This window comes from Erpetoichthys calabaricus, chromosome 3, assembly GCF_900747795.2.
Source record: "Erpetoichthys calabaricus chromosome 3, fErpCal1.3, whole genome shotgun sequence".
Lineage (NCBI taxonomy): Eukaryota > Metazoa > Chordata > Cladistia > Polypteriformes > Polypteridae > Erpetoichthys > Erpetoichthys calabaricus.
Window position 1 is genome coordinate 88,215,578 of NC_041396.2, and position 19,783 is coordinate 88,235,360.

Genomic DNA, 19,783 nt, shown 5'->3' on the forward strand with positions numbered 1-19,783 from the left:
CATTGTTCTCTGTTGTGTTTCCCTAATTATGTTCCAAAGTGAGTGAGGAAAAATATTTGGAATACCAAGAAATGATGGTTTCATTAGTAGTAGAAAGTATGTTTCATTATGCAAGCAGTGTTGTACTTTCTGATATTAAAAAGATGTTCTTCATGTAGGACATTGACTCACACTTTAAAAATGCTATTAATGCAAATATAGCAGTACAGCTTAAAACAAATTTCTAGATTATGTCAGGAAAAACAAAGCATTTTATTTCCTATTTCAATGTTTTCATATAGTGTGTTAAAGAGAGGCATATTTTTGTGATTAATAAAGAACAACATTGTAATATTTTGGCTAAATTATTTTTAACAATATTATTTGTTTGAAATATTGACTTAATTGTTATATGGCTACTGATTAAGTATTCAGTTTGATGCAAATTTTGTCACAAAATAAAGTTTGTAATGCTATCATTACTCTCGTGAAATGGTTAAAACATATATTATGTGTATTTTCTTGGACTGTTTTAAAAGTCCTTTCACTTTTTTCTTCTGGAAATTAACAACATTTGTTGTACAACAATTTGAATGCAGAATAAAGAATTATGTATGCTTTTGCAGTTTTTTTTATTAATAATAAACTTAAAATTATTAAAAACTTTTATACTCCATTTTCATAAAGTGTTACATTTTTGCCTAATTTTCAACTGCTATCTTTGTATAGTGAAATACAGTGAAATACAGTGAAATAATGCAAGAAATACTGTGAGCATATGTGCTAATAACATGAGAAGCACAGTGATTGGATTGGCACTATTTTCTCAGAGATAGTCCTGTGTTCAGACACTATTCTGGACGCTGCCTGTGTAGTTTGTGTGTTCTTTCTGTGTCTGTGTTAAGTTTTCTATACCAATTTCATGCCTTTGCTATGTCAGTCTTCCACTGTAATTGGTCATTGTAAACAGGTGCTATATAAGTGAATCTGGGTATGTGCAAAAATGTACTCTGTGAATGACTGATATCCCGTCCTATATTGCTTCATACCTTGCACCTGATGCTACCCAAAAGTGCATAACGTCCATTTGACCTTGATCTGCATTAGTAGAATAGAAAATGAACAGATTGTATAGTAGAATATGCCTTTCATAATTGCATCAAATGGTTTAATACAAAATAATAAACAAATAAACAGTGCTGTCTATGCACGTGCCCTTAAAGGTAAATTAGTATTTGGGCTAAAACCAGTTTTAGTCATACCTAATTGTTTACTTCCTATAAAATATAACTTTCAAAGTTATGAAATATTTTTATATTTTGATGTCATGAGAATGATGTAGTTTAATACTATAAATATTACTTAGAAAAATATTACCTATCTGTCTATTATATAGTGCCTTCCACATCTATCTACTGTAATTTTCACCTGCCACATTCATATCATGACATTGTAATTCACAGAGTGAAACCCTTCTATTTATCCCCAACCTTCACTATGTGATCACAGAAATCCGCCAAATGGATTCTGGACTCAGTAGGTAGTCACCCCTGGAATACAGCATTTAAGGAAGAGTAAATATCTTACATAGCTATTAGTAACATTCATACAATAAAAGCAGTTTTTCAACCACCATCACAAGAACTGTTATCTTTTCCAGTGGTGTGATTATGTTGCATTACTGTCTGAATGTATTTGTAAATTTGGCTAAACTCAGTAACATTTTACTCCCCATTCTTTGTCTCTCTGAATGACAAACCTCTCTATAGCTCGTTCAGATTATGCACAACAAGACTATGTCATCTAATTACCTATCTACTATGCCCTGAAACACCACCCCTGGACCTGGATAAATGCGTGGCTTCAAGTAGATCTGATCTGTGTTACAATATTGTGGTTTCATTAATACAGATAACATACACAATCTTTGTTCATTCTAAGATGAATTGTCAAATTCAAAAATGCTTTTATTTCAAGTAAATAATTACCAACTTATAATGAGTGTAGTTATAATTCACAGAATCACTGATGATAGTTTTTGAGCTTTATACTAGGCTCAGACGTTTTCTGTTAGCCTCATAATATTTCACAGGCATTTTAGGAACTGATAATATTTATTCTGACACTGAAAATAAGAGTGTGGACTTTTATATAGACTGTGGGATATGGCCGGCCTGTCACCCTGGCCAACACCCCCAGGCCGCCAGATGGAGCTGTCCCTGCTGCATGGAAGTGCCCCGAATACCAGCAGGGAATCATGGACGATGGAGTTTTCCTTTACAGCCCTGCTGGATATCACAGGGGCCAACAGATGACGCTGCAGGGAGGCCCAGAGAGTTGTTTGTGCCCTATAACCCGGAAGTTCGTCGTAGGCAAGTTCCGGGTTGAAGAAAAGGACTTTTTATCTGACCCGGAAGTGATACGAAATCACATGGACTGTAGGATGGGAAACACTTCCGGGTCAGGAAATATAAAAGGACTATGGGAAATCCCAGACGTCGAGCTGAGCTGGGTGGAAGGAGGGCAACGCGTCTGGGAGTGGAGGATTGTGTATTATTATTGTTATCATTACTGAGTATTGTGGAGAGGAGGGTGCTTTGTGCACAATTATTATTATTTCTAATAATAAACCATTATTTGGACTTTTACCTGGTGTCTGACGTCTAGTCTGAGGGTTCAAGGGGTCACGGAGACCTCTAATCTGTCACAAGACACATTAATATTTAACTGCACATTACAAAATATTGTAACTGGAAGGAGTATATAAATGCATAGGATATTGATCCAGAAATAACAGTGAGTGTGGTGTTGAAAACACAATTGTATTTTTTCTAAAATATTGTGTGAATTACTAACATTTCAAACAGCAAATGTAAAACATAAAAAGTATGTGTAACACCAATATACTTAAACATCACATTGCTAGGTGAATTTTCTTGTTTCCATCATGGACACTGTACTGTAAAGTGGTAATAATGTAAATAGGAATAACACATAATAGTTTTTAAATTATAAAATCTTTTTTGTGCAACTGTTGCAAATATAAAAGATTGAAGCCCTGGGGCAATGATTTAAAGAACATGCTGTAAATAATTGCAGAAAAATTCTAATAGATATATTGGTCCATTACAAAATTAAATGTATCTGTATTTCTAAAGTAAATTATGTATTATTGTCTTAAGTGCCTGGTAGAGTGTTACAGCATCAAAAGGGTCAGATGGCATGCTAAAGCCATTATCTTCCATAAGTATACAGCACAGCTCATGTATATCTGGATCACAGGGATATTCATTTTTTGGAATGCTTTCCTCTTCACAGACTTCAGTTTCTAGGTGATCAACAAAAACAAGTTCATCTTGATAACCAAACATTTCGGGAAGAGTATACAAAAGAAAAGGTTTCCCACTGGGAAGGATAGCTGAAGGATTGGCTCTCATACGGTGCCTGTTCCAAATGGCAACAACATCATCCAACTCAACCTGAAAGGCAATACATTATGAATAGTTAATGATCAAATTTAACATGTAATCGACTGCACTGTGCTTTTCAGCAACATTATACTAACTGTGAGATTCAATAATCATCAATTGCCATACCATTAAAAGGTTTGCTTATTTTTTGTACTCATTGATAAAAGTAATGCATTTTCAGATCGATCAATATACCTGGTGCAACATTAAATTGATTCCCTTCCCTTTAAATCAGAATGACAAAATATATTTGCAATAATTAATAGCAAACTGTTCCACATGGCATAATGGAGTGATTACATATTGTCATATTACTTTGTAGGACATAGTTAAGATGGTGCTGGAAGTGTTTCTACAAATGTTGTGAATTTCCCTTTGGGATTAATAAAGTATCTATCTATCTATCTATCTATCTATCTATCTATCTATCTATCTATCTATCTATCTATCTATCTATCTATCTATCTATCTATCTATCTATCTATCTATCTAAATGGAGTAGAATATGGGCAAGGCTAATTGCTATGGGAATATCATAAATGAAATAAAAGAATTCCATACCTGTATTAATTTCATAAAGCAGAATCTTATCAGCTCCTTATCTAGAAAATCCCCACTGAAGTAACCATCCACTTGGATTTGCCTAAAAAGATCCATCCAAAACTGAAGATTCTGTTTTCTTAGTATGCCCCAACAAAATTCAATACGCTGATTTGTTCTGCTTTGACCATATATAAAACTATTTTCTGAAGCATAAAAATCAGTGTGATTTCTTCTTAGAAATGTTTGCATTTTTTCAACATACACATTTTCAACCCCGAGATCAGCTCGAACAAGGCATGGACAGCCATTCCTTTTTTTAACTGCTTGTGCAAAATAATTTGCAGTTATTCCAGCCTTTCCACTGTTACTTGCTTCCAACCATATAATAAACCTTGAAAAGCCATCAATGCAACCATTTATGAAAATACCATAGGGTTTTAATTTATCATTGGAGTCTAGGTGCCATGTATTGTTAGGCCCCTTACTAGAAAACTGACGGCGTCTTAAACAACGACGTTTACGCTGTTCAATTCCTTCTGGGTCTAGTGTCTTTAGTAGAAGTCTTATACTTTCAGAGTCAGTAACAAACCCTTTTTCTAAGCATTTTGCATGCATCCATTTATATCCATGGAGTCTTCCTGATTTATTGATTTCCTGTTGAAGAAACAGAGCTAAGTCTAGAGAATCTGTCTTGTGTTTCCGTCTGTACAAGTTTAAGCACTGCAGATTACTTTGCAAAGTTCGAAGGGAAACAATTATTCCATGATTGTGGGCCAAACACAATAAAATGTCCTTTTGTTCTAGTCCAAGATCAAAGTACATTCTTATTATGCTACTTAATATCGTCTGTGCTGAATCCACAATGTATATATGAATAAATAGCTTGAAAACAGAAGCAAAGAGAAAATAATTTAAATGATTTGATATAATTTCCCCTGTTTATTCATTTAAAATATTATAGTTTATTTTAGTGTAACATGCAAAAAACATCAAATAGACAGTACAGGAAAAAATAAAGCTTCAATGTATTGCCACTGTATACTGAAGACTAATATTAATAATTATTTTAATTTACTCTTGATGCCACTGAGAAACATTTGCTAAAAGAAACTCTAACGCTTACCTTCAATAATATAACACAAGATACTCACTTAAAATGAGTACAGTACAATATATTTAAAAATATGATTAACAACAAAGTGATACGAAATTACATTTAGCCTAAAATGTATTTCAGCTGATAAAAACAATTAAGTACTGTGTTTACTGCAATATGAAAATACTGTACTTCCCTGCACACAGATTAAATTGTTTCATAATTATGAATAATAGTTTATATATTTTCTGTATTAAATCGTGCTTGTTTTACACCTCGTCATCTGCTTGATGCCTATTGACACTGGTCTATAATCGATTGTGTAATCGGTGTAAATATGATACGTTTTTCGTTAAAAAAGTCACACATTCATTCATCCATCCATTTTCAGACTGCGCGTGTTCTGATAGCGCTGCGGGGACCGAGGTAGTGCAGTATCGGCAAACGGATCAATTCGGAGCTTGTTGGGGTGTCAGCACATCTCAGGGCACTGTCACACAAGGACACCTACTCTCACTCATTCAGAGTATAACAAAAGAGCATCGCCTGTAAATTTTACTTGTTAATGTACAGTAAAGCGTTTAACCCAAAAATGTTGTATATATTACATTTCGTAAAACTGATTTATCCAAAACTTAGTGCAATTTATCTATATTTAACCGCTGTAAAAAGGTATAGATTTGGTACATTTGTTTACAGGCAAAGGTTACACAAACCGCTGGCAAAACCAAAGACGTATTATTCTGTGTTAGTATTTCATAAACGTCCGAGTTATTTATTCATGCCTTATTACGAGGATTGGTTTTGGCTCTGATCAAATTAACTGTTGGACTACAAGCTGGTTCAGAGAAATTATGAACTGACAGAGTTGTCCAGCTTATACGTTGCGTCTTGTATACATAGTTCTACAGTTTGCAGTTTTATTTACAATAATGTTTGTTGCACTGTCTGGAATTCTTTTAATCAAATCGTGAAATCTCAACACACATTACGGTCAAACAGTAGTTAAAGATGAGCACGTTGCCGCTCCTTTTAAACATTATCTTTACTGAAACGATTAAAAAATGCGTTATCTTTACTAGTAGGTTTTTGGAACAGACACCTTACACTCGAACCGTTGTTTTAACCGAACTGTATGTCATCAGTATCTCTATCAACCTATATTATCATTGAAATAAATGATTTAGGGTGGCACGGTGGCGCAGTGGGTAGCGCTGCTGCCTCGCAGTTGGGACACCTGGGGACCTGGGTTCGATTCCCGGGTCCTCCCTGCATGGAGTTTGCATGTTCTCCCCGTGTCTGCGTGGGTTTCTCCGGGCGCTCCGGTTTCCTCCCACATTCCAAAGACATGCAGGTGTGTTTGGTGTGTGTGTTTGTGTGTTTGTGTGTGTGTGTCCTGCGGTGGGTTGGCACCCTGCCCAGGATTGGTTCCTGCCTTGTGCCCTGTGTTGGCTGGGATTGGCTCCAGCAGACCCCCGTGACCCTGTGTTCGGATTCAGCGGGTTGGAAAATGGATGGATGGATAAATGATTTAGGTTTAATTGATGTTTCCAGTTAAAGATTACCTCTGCCTTGCAGATGCCTGCGTTGTGAACGTGCGCTTTGTCCTCAGAAGATGGATGTGCGAGTACACGAGTCGCTGCTAGTCGGCAATGTGCAGATACTACAAGCCTCCTGCAATGGCTTCTTTTGCGAAATAACGCAATCGTTATTGCAAAATAATGCAATACTTTTGCGATATCGAAATTATTATTGCGAAATAACGCAATTCTTTTGCGATATAACGCAATTATTATTGCGATATAACGCAATTCTTTTGTGAAATAACGCAATAGATATTTTTTTTTTGAGTGGCGGGAATAAGCTTCCGTAATTCTGAGTCCAAAGACTATGTGAATAATTTGTCATGCAAGAAGCAAATTTCAAAATATGCTAATTTAGCATATGGAATGATACTTTGATTAAAAAAACTGATGTGTGACAAAACTCTGCAGTCACCACAACCCTACATTGGGCTAGAAAAAGAAAAGAAATCCTTTTTTGTTTAATTAAATATGATGCATTGATTAATAACATGACAGAGTCAGCATACCTATTCTTAAATAATATTAATGAATTCTTTTCATCTTCTAAAAACTTTTGAACATATTCGTTGAGATAAAATAGAACATTGGCTATCTACTGAGTTATAGAAGGAAGGCTGGTATTCTTTCAGCTAAGCAAGGTAAGGCTGCATGCTAGTAGTGTGGTATAGGCCATTACAACTGACTTATCCCGCTTCATTTTAATGCCATCCGGGATTAGGAATGATTGTAACACCAAGACTGTATGAGAATTATGGAAAGATTTTTGTCCAAAATGATGGCTAATTTAATGCATTCTCAAAACAAATGGGCTTGCGATGTGGGAGCTAGATGGCAGGTTGAACATTACTGTTGGGTACATTTTACAGTTTTAAATGAGATAAATGTGAATGATGAAAGACCTTTAGTTGAGTTACTGAATACTTGCCAGTTATTAAACTAGAGTGTATTCTGTGTATGGCTGACTTCCACTGCTTTTCTGAGATGTCAATTGAAAGGACCCTTTCCCACCATTCCCTAGGATCTTTCAAGGGGAAGTACTTTGAATTATTTTTATATATTGTTGAAATGCTGTCTAACACTTCGACAAGACTAACCAGTAAGGTCTATGGAATTGATATGGGTGTGAGATGCAGAAGGTTTAGCAGGTTTCATTTAACAAACATTCTAATCTGCATATAGGAAAAAGTGTGCAGCTTGCACATTGGTCTAGTTTTAGAACTGCTGGCTTATGGGACAAGTGTTTAAAGCTTTTCACTGCATTAAGGTTATGTGGTTGGCTGTTATACGTTACTCTCTAAATCCATATAACTCCACATTTATTCCAATTGGAATAATGTTGATGGGAATAAACAAGATGCCAATCATTTCTGTAAGATAAGGTGTCCAAAGAGTATGCAAATTCAGAGCTGTATGCTGCCTGACAGAAACCTTCAAACAGATATTTAGTAAGAATTTTTTTAGCTGAGAATTTTGACAACAATTACCTAGCAGCTTAATTAAAATTTATTACAGGAAATCTCAAATTTTGCCTTTTTTTAATAAATTAATAGTACTTGCACAGAAACGGACTAATTCTGCTGGCCTGTTCTATTTTAACTTAATCTTATGGTTCCTCTTCCATCTGTCCGTTTCCTGAACCAGCTTATCCAGTTCCTCTCAACCTTAAAATTGGATTAAGTAGGCTCAGTGGATGGATGGATGGATTACCGAATATAAGTCTCTGAGGGTAACGATACCAGGTATATGTCACAGATTAAATGCGGGCTATCTCAATGAAGGGGGACATGCTGTATGTGGTTTGATTTTAAAGGTGTGACTGACAACAATGGCTTCAGTTAATGAGTCATTTCTACTACTAAGCTCTCAATGTGTTTTAGATGACTGGAGTTTTAGTTTAGCTGTGACATTTTGTAGAAAGAAACAACACAATAAGGCTTACAGATAGGAAAAAAACTACTCAGTCAAATCCTCTAAAATGTTTGGCCTTTTTAGTATAAACCTGAGTCGTTTAGTTTGTGAGTATCCTCAGGCCGAACGTTACCTACGTTGAAGTACAACTGGAATTTGTCAGCATCCTCTGTATTAACTCTTTCTCCAAATGACAGAGGCATATCATATCAGTTAGAATAATCTGCTTAGTAAGTTCCAAGGGAGGACTGAGGTTTTGACCAAATAAATCTTCAAAGGCTCATGTGACAGTGACACTCAGATGTGGCACATTTACGTAACATAGTGTGGGAACCAGCCCGAACGCAGACACCGATGGTTCAAAGCCACACACATGTGTATTATACATTTGGACTATTTACAAAGTACCGCACACAACCCAGTGCCTCTGCACCACACACCCTCAAGTCCGGGATCTCAACAATGCCTCTCTTCACCACCTCCACTCCTCTCCTCTCTGTCTTCTTCCACCCGACCCCAGCTTATGAATTTTCAGTCCACCCGGACGTTCTTCCTGGTGCCTCCTGATGAGCTTCCGGTTGCACTTCCTGGTGTGGCGGAAGTGCTGACGTCCAGAGCTTCCTAGGCATCTGGGCGCCCCCTGGCGGTGACCCCGGGCCCCTATAGGATTGAGCTTCCATGCTCTGTTCCCATAGTCCCCATACCAACCAGGGCGGCTGCCCTCTCGTGGTCCAGAGGAGGCGTAGTCCCTCTTCTGGTCCTCCCAGGAGTCCCGGCTGGGTAACTCCCCCAGCCGCTCGCCACAATAGTAAAAAGAGATCATTCAAGTTTAGGCCTACAAGCAAAGTGTTCACACGCAACTATAATCACATTCATTTAAACATAGAAATCTTATGAAAAGCATTCATTATTTGTGTTAAATGTGCGGATTAGCAAATCATCTGCATGTACAGAAGCATTTATTTTTGGATCTTCCTTCTGAATTATTTAAACATCTGTGTTATTAATGGGCAAATAGTGTTATAAACTTGACATTCTGACCTCATTTGAGGTGTTTTAGAGGTCAGGGTGCCTTATTATCATGTTAGTTTTGGTGCTTGAAACATTTTTAACATTGTTGAAAATAAGTAGTGTTCTCCCATGACACCATTGTCTTTTTCTTATGGACGCTATCACTTTGAGGAGTATTTGTGGATGGTTGTTATGTCATTGCTAGGTAAGATTCAAGGTTGATTGGATTCTCCCAAAAAATATTTGTGCTCTTAAGTGTTTTGAATTCCAGGTTACAAATATGTTTTGCCATGATTTTTGTATATGATTTATGAGTTTGGCTCGAGTTATGTGTTTCTCTTTATTTTTGGGTGTACCTAACCTTCCCACACCATTTTCCGAGTATTATTCTTGAATAACCTCCTATGTCATGATTTGGTGTTATATAGTATACTAGCAAAATACTCGCGCTTCGCAGCGGCAAAGTCCTGCCTTAAAATTGTTATTAAAAACAAAAGTAAACATTTTTAAACTGAGGGAAAATATACAAATAATTATTTGTTAAGGATCTCTTTGTATACCACGTTGTCTGTTCAGCCCTCCGGTTGTAATATGACCAATCTGTGCGCTGAGCTTACTCTTGAGCATGCAACGTACAGTTGGCCATGTGAAAAGCAATCTTGCCTCAAATCAATGCCAACCTTTTGTAGGGTCTGTCCCTGAGACTTATTAATTGTCATTGCGAAGCAGAGCCTTACTGGAAATTGGAGGCATTTGAATTGAAATGGGAGATCAGAGGGCATAACGGGGATGCGAGGAATAAAAACTCTCTCCCCTGAGCCCTGCCAGTAAAAATAGTTGCCTCAATTAGGTTCTTTTGCAGACACGTGACCTGAAGTCTCGTGCCGTTACAAAGTTTCGGTGGCTGTACGCAAATCCACAATCGGCTTTTTTGAGCCAAACCTGTTGTTTTCGTATGAGCTACTTTTTATTATTGGGATCGTACCTAGAAACAGAAGCTCTATTAACTTGTGGATTTGCGTGCGAATATTTAGCGTCAGCGTCTCTATTAACTTGTGGATTTGCCTGCGAGTATTTAGCGACAGCATCTCTATGAACTTGTGGATTTGCCTGCGAGTATTTAGCGACAGCGTGTCTATTAACTTGTGGATTTTTCTACGAGTATTTGGCGGCAGCGTCACGAAGTTGTTTCCGTCTAGCTGCATCAGAAAATGTACCACGACGTCTGACATGCCTCCTTTTTACTGTTTTCTCACAGCTTGGATTGCTGCTGTCATAATCGGTTTGAGTTTCATGGTTTGTTTCAATTACGTTAGTATTTGCAGGACTTGTTGTATTGAAGTGACATTCGGCATCTGTCAAGCGTTGTAAGCATACGACCGGTTTCATTGATAACTTCGCATCCAGCTTTTGAGAGTTGAAACATTCATAAACATCAAAGTGTCCACTACTCAAATCGTCACCTGTGAATCTAAGATGTTTAAGAGGCATTGGCGGTTCTCCAAACGTGTAAAATAGGCAGGCAGCCAACTACGTGGGAGGTGTGGGGATGGGGGATGCAATATAGGCAGGCAGCCAACTACGTGGGAGGCCGGGGGATGCAGGACGCAAGATGCAACCCCGCCTTACACGGCAACTGAGCTGCAGGCTATGGACGTATATATGTATGTAAGTAGGATTCAGTTATGACCGTTACACGTAGAATTTCGAAATGAAACCTGCTTAACTTTTGTAAGTAAGCTGTAAGGAATGAGCCTGCCAAATTTCAGCTTTCTGCCTACACGGGAAGTTGGAGAATTAGTGATGAGTGAGTCAGTGAGTGAGGGCTTTGCCTTTTATTAGTATAGACTAGCAAAATACCCGCGCTTCGCGGCGGAGAAGTAGAGTGTTAAAGAGGTTATGAAAAAGAAAAGGAAATATTTTAAAAATAACATAACATGATTGTCAATGTAATTGTGTTGTCATTGTTATGAGTTTTGCTGTCATATATATACAGTATATATATACATACACAGACACACAAACATATATATACATATACATATATACATATATATACATATCTACATATACACATATCTACATATACACATACATACACATATATATATATACAGTATATATATATATATATACTGTATATATACAGATGCACATACACATATATATATATACATATATATATATATATATACACATATCAATATATATATACACATACATATACATGCATACACACACATACACATATACATATATACATATACACATACATACATACACATACATATATATATACACACATACATACATACATACATACATATATATATATATACACACACACACAGACACATATATATACATATATATATTTACATATCTACACATATATATACATATCTACATATATATATATATATATATATATATATATATATATATATATATATATATCTATATAGACATACATATATACATACATACATTCACACATATATATATATATATATATATATATATATATATATATATATATATATATATATATACTAGCAAAACACCCACGCCTTGCAGCGGAGAAGTAGTGTGTTAAAGAGGTTATGAAAAAGTAAAGGAAACATTTTAAAAATAACGTAACATGATTGTCAATGTAATTGTGTTGTCATTGGTATGAGTGTTGCTGTCATATATATATATATACATATACATATACACATATATTATATATATATATATATATATATATATATATATATATACACATATTATATATATATATATATATATATATATATATATATATATATATATACACATACACACATATATTATATATATATATATATATATATATATATATATATATATATACATACACACATATACACATATATTATATATATATATATATATACACACACACACACATATACACATATATTATATATATATATATATATATATATATATATATATATATATATATATATACACACATATACAGATATATCATATATATATATACATATATTATATATACATATACACATATATTTTATATATATATATATATATATATATATATATATATACATACATACATACATATACACACATACATGCACTTACAATAACATAGAAATCAATATAAACAACATTAACATCATTATCATATGACAATATGAAGTAATATATAAGAAGCACATTTCATATAAATATAAATTATTAAACAGTAAAATCTTCTATAATTTGCTACCGTGGCTATTCGTTTGTCTGTCCAGGATTTTAAATCACCTGTAGCTCGCAAACCATTTCACGTATTGACTTGAAATCTGGTACACATATAGTACGTCATGTCTGCTATCCGCTTTATGGGTGATGATTGTATTACTCTTTTTATCTTTATTTTATTTTATTGTAGAATCAACTCCTATCTGCGCACACCAGGGCGGCCGTGGGCAGATGTGTATGGTGTATTCACTCCATGTTATCGTGCATTGCGCTGTCACTGGAAAGAATTTGAACAACATATAAGAAGCGTATAAATTATTAAACAGTAAAACATTAACATTTAAGAAGTAAAGTTACATTGAGTACTACTGCAGTGCCTTCGGGTATAACTCATTTTTTCTTTGCCCATTACATGCTTAAATGTATACATTTTTTGGTGTACCTACCCGAGAACACGCGACATATAACCGACCGAATCTGATTGTATGGGTGGTTACCTGGCAGGTAACGCTTATGCTTGGTCATCAAGTCATCTAACATCGGCTACGTGCCCTCTTTTAATTGCGAGAAGCAGATATATATAGCCAAATTCTCGCGCTTCGTTGCGGCGAAGTACTGCTTTTAATTTTTTATTAAGAAGAAAAGAAAACATTTTTAAATGGATCGAAAATATACCAATAACAATTTGTTAAGGATCTGTTTTTTGTGAAGCTCCCTTTTCACAGCTGTCGCGCTACGGCGTGTGTTTCATTTATTTGACAGTATGTAGATCGTGGTAATTACATTCATGGCATTCGTTTTCTGAATCACAATCTGATTGTATGGGTGGTTACCTGCCAGGTCATGCTTGTGGTTTGTCAGCAAGTCGCCTTACGTCCGCCACGTGCCCTCTTTCTGTTCCCAGAAGCAGATCATAGAATGGTTTTAATAGTTTACTTTCAAATAATGCAAAGAGTATGCAACATGTGTTTCTCCCTAATTCTGGGCTCATCAGGCGTACACACTCACTGCATCCCCTCTCGGGAATCGATTCTCTATCATCAGCGCCAGAGGTGAAGCCCCTAACGTTGCGCTATGGCGTGTGGTTCGTTTATACCTCGTGTCTTTTCATTAAACTTTTATCTCGCGAATATGTTATTGCAATCCGCAGCGGGAGCGTTTCTATAAACTTAACTTAAACTTACGTTTTACACCGTGCTTTTTTCCCTTATGAAGATGCTTGTATGCTTCACTCGCTCGCTTCTTATTGTTTCGCTCCCTCCTCAATTGTTTAATGAATTTTTTGTTCTTCGTGGTTTGCGGCTCTTCCTTCATTTCTCCCTACTGTGTTCTTTTATCTCGCGAATATGTTATTGCAATCCGCAGCGGGAGCGTTTCTATAAACTTAATTTAAACTTACGTTTTACACCGTGCTTTGTTTCCCTTATGAAGATGCTTGTATGGTTCACTCGCTCGCTTCTTATTGTTTCGCTCCCTTCTCAATTGTTTAATGAATTTTTTGTTCTTCGCTGTTTGCGGCGCCAGAGTTGAAGCCCCTAACGTTGCGGTCAGCAAGTCAGCTAACATCCGCCATGTGCCATCTTTCAGTTGCGAGAAGCAGATCATAGAATGGTTTTAATAGTTTACTTTCAAATAATGCAAAGAGTATGCGACACGTGTTTCTCCCTAATTCTGGACTCATCAGGCGTACACACTCACTGCATCCGCTCTCGGGAATCGAATCTCGAACGTCCGCACCAGAGGTGAAGCCCCTAACGTTGCGCTACGGCGTGTGGTTCGTTTATACCTTGTGTCTTCTCATTAAACTTTTATCTCGCGAATATGTTATTGCAATCCGCAGCAGGAGCGTTTCTATAAACTTAATTTAAACTTACGTTTTACACCGTGCTTTTTTCCCTTATGAAGATGCTTGTATGCTTCACTCGCTCACTTCTTATTGTTTCGCTCCCTTCTCAATTGTTTAATGAATTTTTTGTTCTTCGCTGTTTGCGGCTCATCCTTCATTTCTCCCTACTGAGTTCTTTTATCTCGCGAATATGTTATTGCAATCCGCAGCGGGAGCGTTTCTATAAACTTAATTTAAACTTATGTTTTACACCGTGCTTTGTTTCCCTTATGAAGATGCTTGTATGCTTTACTCGCTCGCTTCTTATTGTTTCGCTCCCTTCTCAATTGTTTAATGAATTTTTTGTTCTACGCTGTTTGCGGCTCCTCCTTCATTTCTCCCTACTGCGTTCACAGTCTTTTCACGTGATTACGTGGGAGGCGTGATGACGTGACACTCAACTCCTCCTCCCACGGCCATCGAGCTGCCGTCCATTACAGTATATTGTGAAAAAAGAGGTTCCAGTTATGACCATTACGCATTGAATTTCGAAATGAAACCTGCCTAACTTTTGTAAGTAAGCTGTAAGGAATCAGCCTGCCAAATTTCAGCCTTCCACCTACACGGGAAGTTGCAGAATTAGTGATGAGTCAGTCAGTCAGTCAGTCAGTCAGTGAGTCAGTGAGGGCTTTGCCTTTTATTAATTAGTATATATATATATATATATATTTCAAAATCCCCGTGCTTTGTAGCGGCGAAGTATTGCTTTTAAATTTTTATTAAGAAGAAAAGAAAACCTTTTTAAACTGAGGGAAAATATACCAATAACAATTTGTTAAGGATCTGTTTTTTTGTGAAGCTGTCTTTATATAGCTTCTCCGCTGTTTTATAAATGAACGCCATATAAGGCCATCCTTTTTCCTTGCTTTGCCAAGGAAGCAGCCTTTTTATTTAATGCACGGGTTCTCCGTTGTTTCATTGTTCGTTTATTACGATTGTTATAGTTGTCTTTGTATACCACGTTGTCAGTTGAGCACTCCGGTTGGAATATGACCAAGCCGTGGAAGCTTACTGTTGAGAATGCAACGTATAGTTGTACAGGAGAAAAATGGCAATGTTTTGTAGGTCTATGAACTTAATTTATGCCTGTATGCGTCAGTCGCTTCATATTCTTTTCGTACCTTATCAATTGTGTAATGTGTTTTATGAACAGGTTTGATTCATCGAAGTGATCACTCGTGCTGTGTTCAGTCATTTCACGTGAGCCGCTCTCTTGTGTGATGTTGCGATGTCCATGGCTTTATTTAATGTTAGCTAAGACCCGGCACTTAAAAGTTTCTCGCTACAGCAATTTTAACTCTGTTTCAAAGTGATCCAAAGTCTCGTTTATACCTCATGTCTTCTCATTAAACTTGTATCTCGCGAATATGGTATTGCAAACGGCAGGGGGAGCATTTCTATAAACTTAATTTAAACTTATGGTTTACATATGCGTCACTCGCTCGCTTCTTATTGTTTCGCTGCCTTCTCAATTGTGTAATGAATGTTTTCTTCAGCGCTCTTTGTGGCTGTTCCTTGTTTTCAGTTCACGTGATTACGTAGGAGGTGTGATGACTTGATACGCGACTCTGCCTCCCACGGCCATCGAGCTGCACTCCATTACAGTATATGGACAAAAAAGAGGTTCCAGTTATGACCATTACGTGTACAATTTCGAAATGAAACCTGCCTAACTTTTGTAAGTAAGCTGTAAGGAATGAGCCTGCCAAATTTCAGCCTTCCACCTACACGGGAAGTTGGAGAATTAGTGATGAGTGAGTGAGTGAGTGAGTGAGTGAGTGAGTGAGTGAGTGAGTGAGTGAGTGAGTGAGTGAGTGAGTGAGTGAGTGAGTGAGTGAGTGAGTGAGTGAGTGAGTGAGTGAGTGAGTCAGTGAGGGCTTTGCCTTTTATTAGTATAGATTCTAGATCTTGGCTTGGGGTTTTTTTCAGTTCAAGGATTCTGTTTCTATCAATTTTATTCAGAATTCTTTATGGTTTACATGCTGTGGTTTGTTTTTGAAATGTCTTGGTTGCCATTTTAGGTCCTTATTGTCACCATGTTCAGTTCCAGTCATTAGATCTGCTTCTAGGGTTGTGGCCTCAGAGGACATGACAAGTTTGTAATCATAGTGATGGGATAAAAGGATGGCTTTGTCTCCTTATCTGATATGTGGATGCCAGAACTCTATGAAAATGCCTTGCCATAAATATTCTCATGTGTTTTGTTCAGTTCTTACTTTTTGCGTGTTCTTTTTACTGTGATTTTGTCTCACGTCTTGGCTTTGTGTTCTAATTATGATTTCACGGCTTGTCCTTTTTATGTTTTCTTACAGTGCTCCTCAAAAGTGTACCTGTCAGTTCACTGTCATGTCATCCTAAGCACTGTTTTGTGTGCCCTTTTGGTTGTGACATTTGAAATTTTTAACTTAGCAACATCACCTGATTTCTGCTCCTCTCAGAGCTGCTGCCACCTTATGTGGTCAGAACATTGTTAGTCATGTTGTTTGAAACCTGTGATGTCACTTCACCACAACTTATTAAAGAAAACATGCATATTCAATTCAGAGATGATCTTCTTGTTAAAACATTTTTGGGACTTTGGACTTTACACTCATTTGAACCCTGGTTTCAGTTTTTGCTTTGGTGTTCTGGACTATACATTTACCATATACTAACTCTTGAAATGTCTTACTAACATTCTCCAGCTTTACACTTTTTAACTCGTTTTCACCTCTCTTATTTAAAGTTGATCTTTACACAGAAAATCGACCAGACTTTCTTGTAACATTTAGTAAAAAAAGGTTGAATATTAGATGGAAATGACCAGAAGATGAATTGCAATCAGATCAATGAGCCAAATGCCAATACTGTACTCAAATGTTAATCCATTTTCTCTATATTATAAAAAAAAATCCTGGGAGGGAGAGACTAGGGAGACGAGTAGAAAACAAAGTAAAACGTCATAAAGAGGTTAAAAAACAAGGGGGCCAAACACATGCAGAGCAGGTTAGAGATAATGAAAACAGTGGAATTCAAAAGACTCCAAAAATACATAGGCGCGAAACACATGCATAGCAAGATACAGAATATAAAAGCAGAAAAAAATGAAAGTGTCAAAACAAAGAAAGTAAAGATCGCATTAGCGCAAACAAAGAGAAATTATTACTTGAAGAAATAATGAAAAGGTGAATAGAGATCGAATATATGGACAAAGGTGATATGTCAGAAGTATGTAAATATTGTAATGCTTTGAAGTTTAAGTCAGAGACTTGTAGATCGTCGTGTTGCCATCAGGGAAAAGCAATGTTTATACACAATGAGGAGGCGTATCCAAGGAAATTCAAAGATTTAATGTTTGGGGAAAGCGAAATCCACAAACACTACAGGCAAAATATCCGAATCTACAATAATCTTTTCGCATTTGCATCATTCAATGCTCAAAATGTAGATTTACACAAAAATGGACCATACGCTATGAGAATCTGTGGTCCAGAAACAATTAAAGTTTAATTTTGAAGAAACCACAATTCGGTCAGGTATATATTTATGATCACAGAGAAGCAATGCAACATAGAATCGAAAGAGTTAAACGATCGGACGTATTAGAAATTATACAGCCAATAATGGATACAAATCCATACGTCCAAAGGTATTGCACTTTACACAAAATTTATCTGCAAAACACAGACAAAGAAGTTTTCTTGGATTTCTATATGAATCAGAAAGACCATGCATGCGTATATAATAAACCAACATGTGATGAATTATCAGCAATAATAGTTTCGAAAGACGGAAATATCAAAAACAGAGTACATATTGGTGTTTATCCAAAAGCAAAACATGAATCAACATTTCTGTCTAATAATTCACCAAATAACAATACATTACTCTTTCCTTTGCTTTTCCCAGATGGAGAAAAAGGATGGTCATATAACATGAAACACACAAATTCAGAAAAACGAATAACACCAACACAATATTTCGGGGCAAAATTAGCGATACGTTCCAATGTATTTAACCCACTTCTGTCATCTCAACGTCTAATGCAACATTACATTATTAATGCATATCTAAAAGTCGAAGCTAATCGTCTTTTCTTTATTAAATCGAATCAGGCAAAACTTAGAATGGAACATATGCAAGGTCTCATTGATCACGTTCAGAATTCAAATATCAATAGTTCAGACACATTCAAAATACATAAAGCAGTAATATTACCATCATCATATCAAGGTAGTCCAAGAGCATTGCAACAATTATATCATGATACAATGGCAATATCCAGAACTATCGGTCGTCCAGATTTATTTATTACATTGACGTGCAATCCACAATGTCCAGAAATCTGGAGATTCTTGAAAACACCTGCTACATCGGCTCAGGGTATTCCAATTTTTGTAAGTAGATTGTTTTATCAGAAAGTCTTAATTTTTTTGAAAGAACTTGAAATGGTGTTCGGTCAAATCCGAGCATACATTTACACGAGTGAATTTCAAAAACGTGTTTTACCTCACATGCATTTATTGGTTACTTTGCAAAAAAATTATTAACTGCTGATGATTTAGATCGTTTTGTCTGTGCTGAAATTCCAAACAGAGAAACCTATCCTGAATTATGGTACAAAGTCATTAAACACATGTCTCATGGACCTCATTTAAAAGATTCAACATGTTGGGACTCGAAAGATTCCAAATATTGTTTTTAACGAAGTTCTGAAATAAAAGTGAAACTAATGAAATAGCAACGATTCAAAGAAAAAAAAATCTTAAAAGTGTGTATCTGGAAAACCAAACATGGGTTGGCGAGCGAAGCTACCTTTACATAGGAACACCATGATAACAGTAAGCAAAACCCAAAGTAACAGTACAAGATTTTGGGAAATGTCTCAAACAATGCAAAAATGAAACCAATTAAAGGGAAATTAAAAAATACAGACAGTGAAATAGCAAATGCTCTAATACACATTTTTTCTGAGGTCTTCACAAGTGTGGAAGTGGATAACCTCCCAGCGGCAAATGGGACTACTAAGGAGGTACTGAGTGATACAGAAATTGTAGACGGAAAAGTACTGCTCAGATTAAATAGGCTGAAA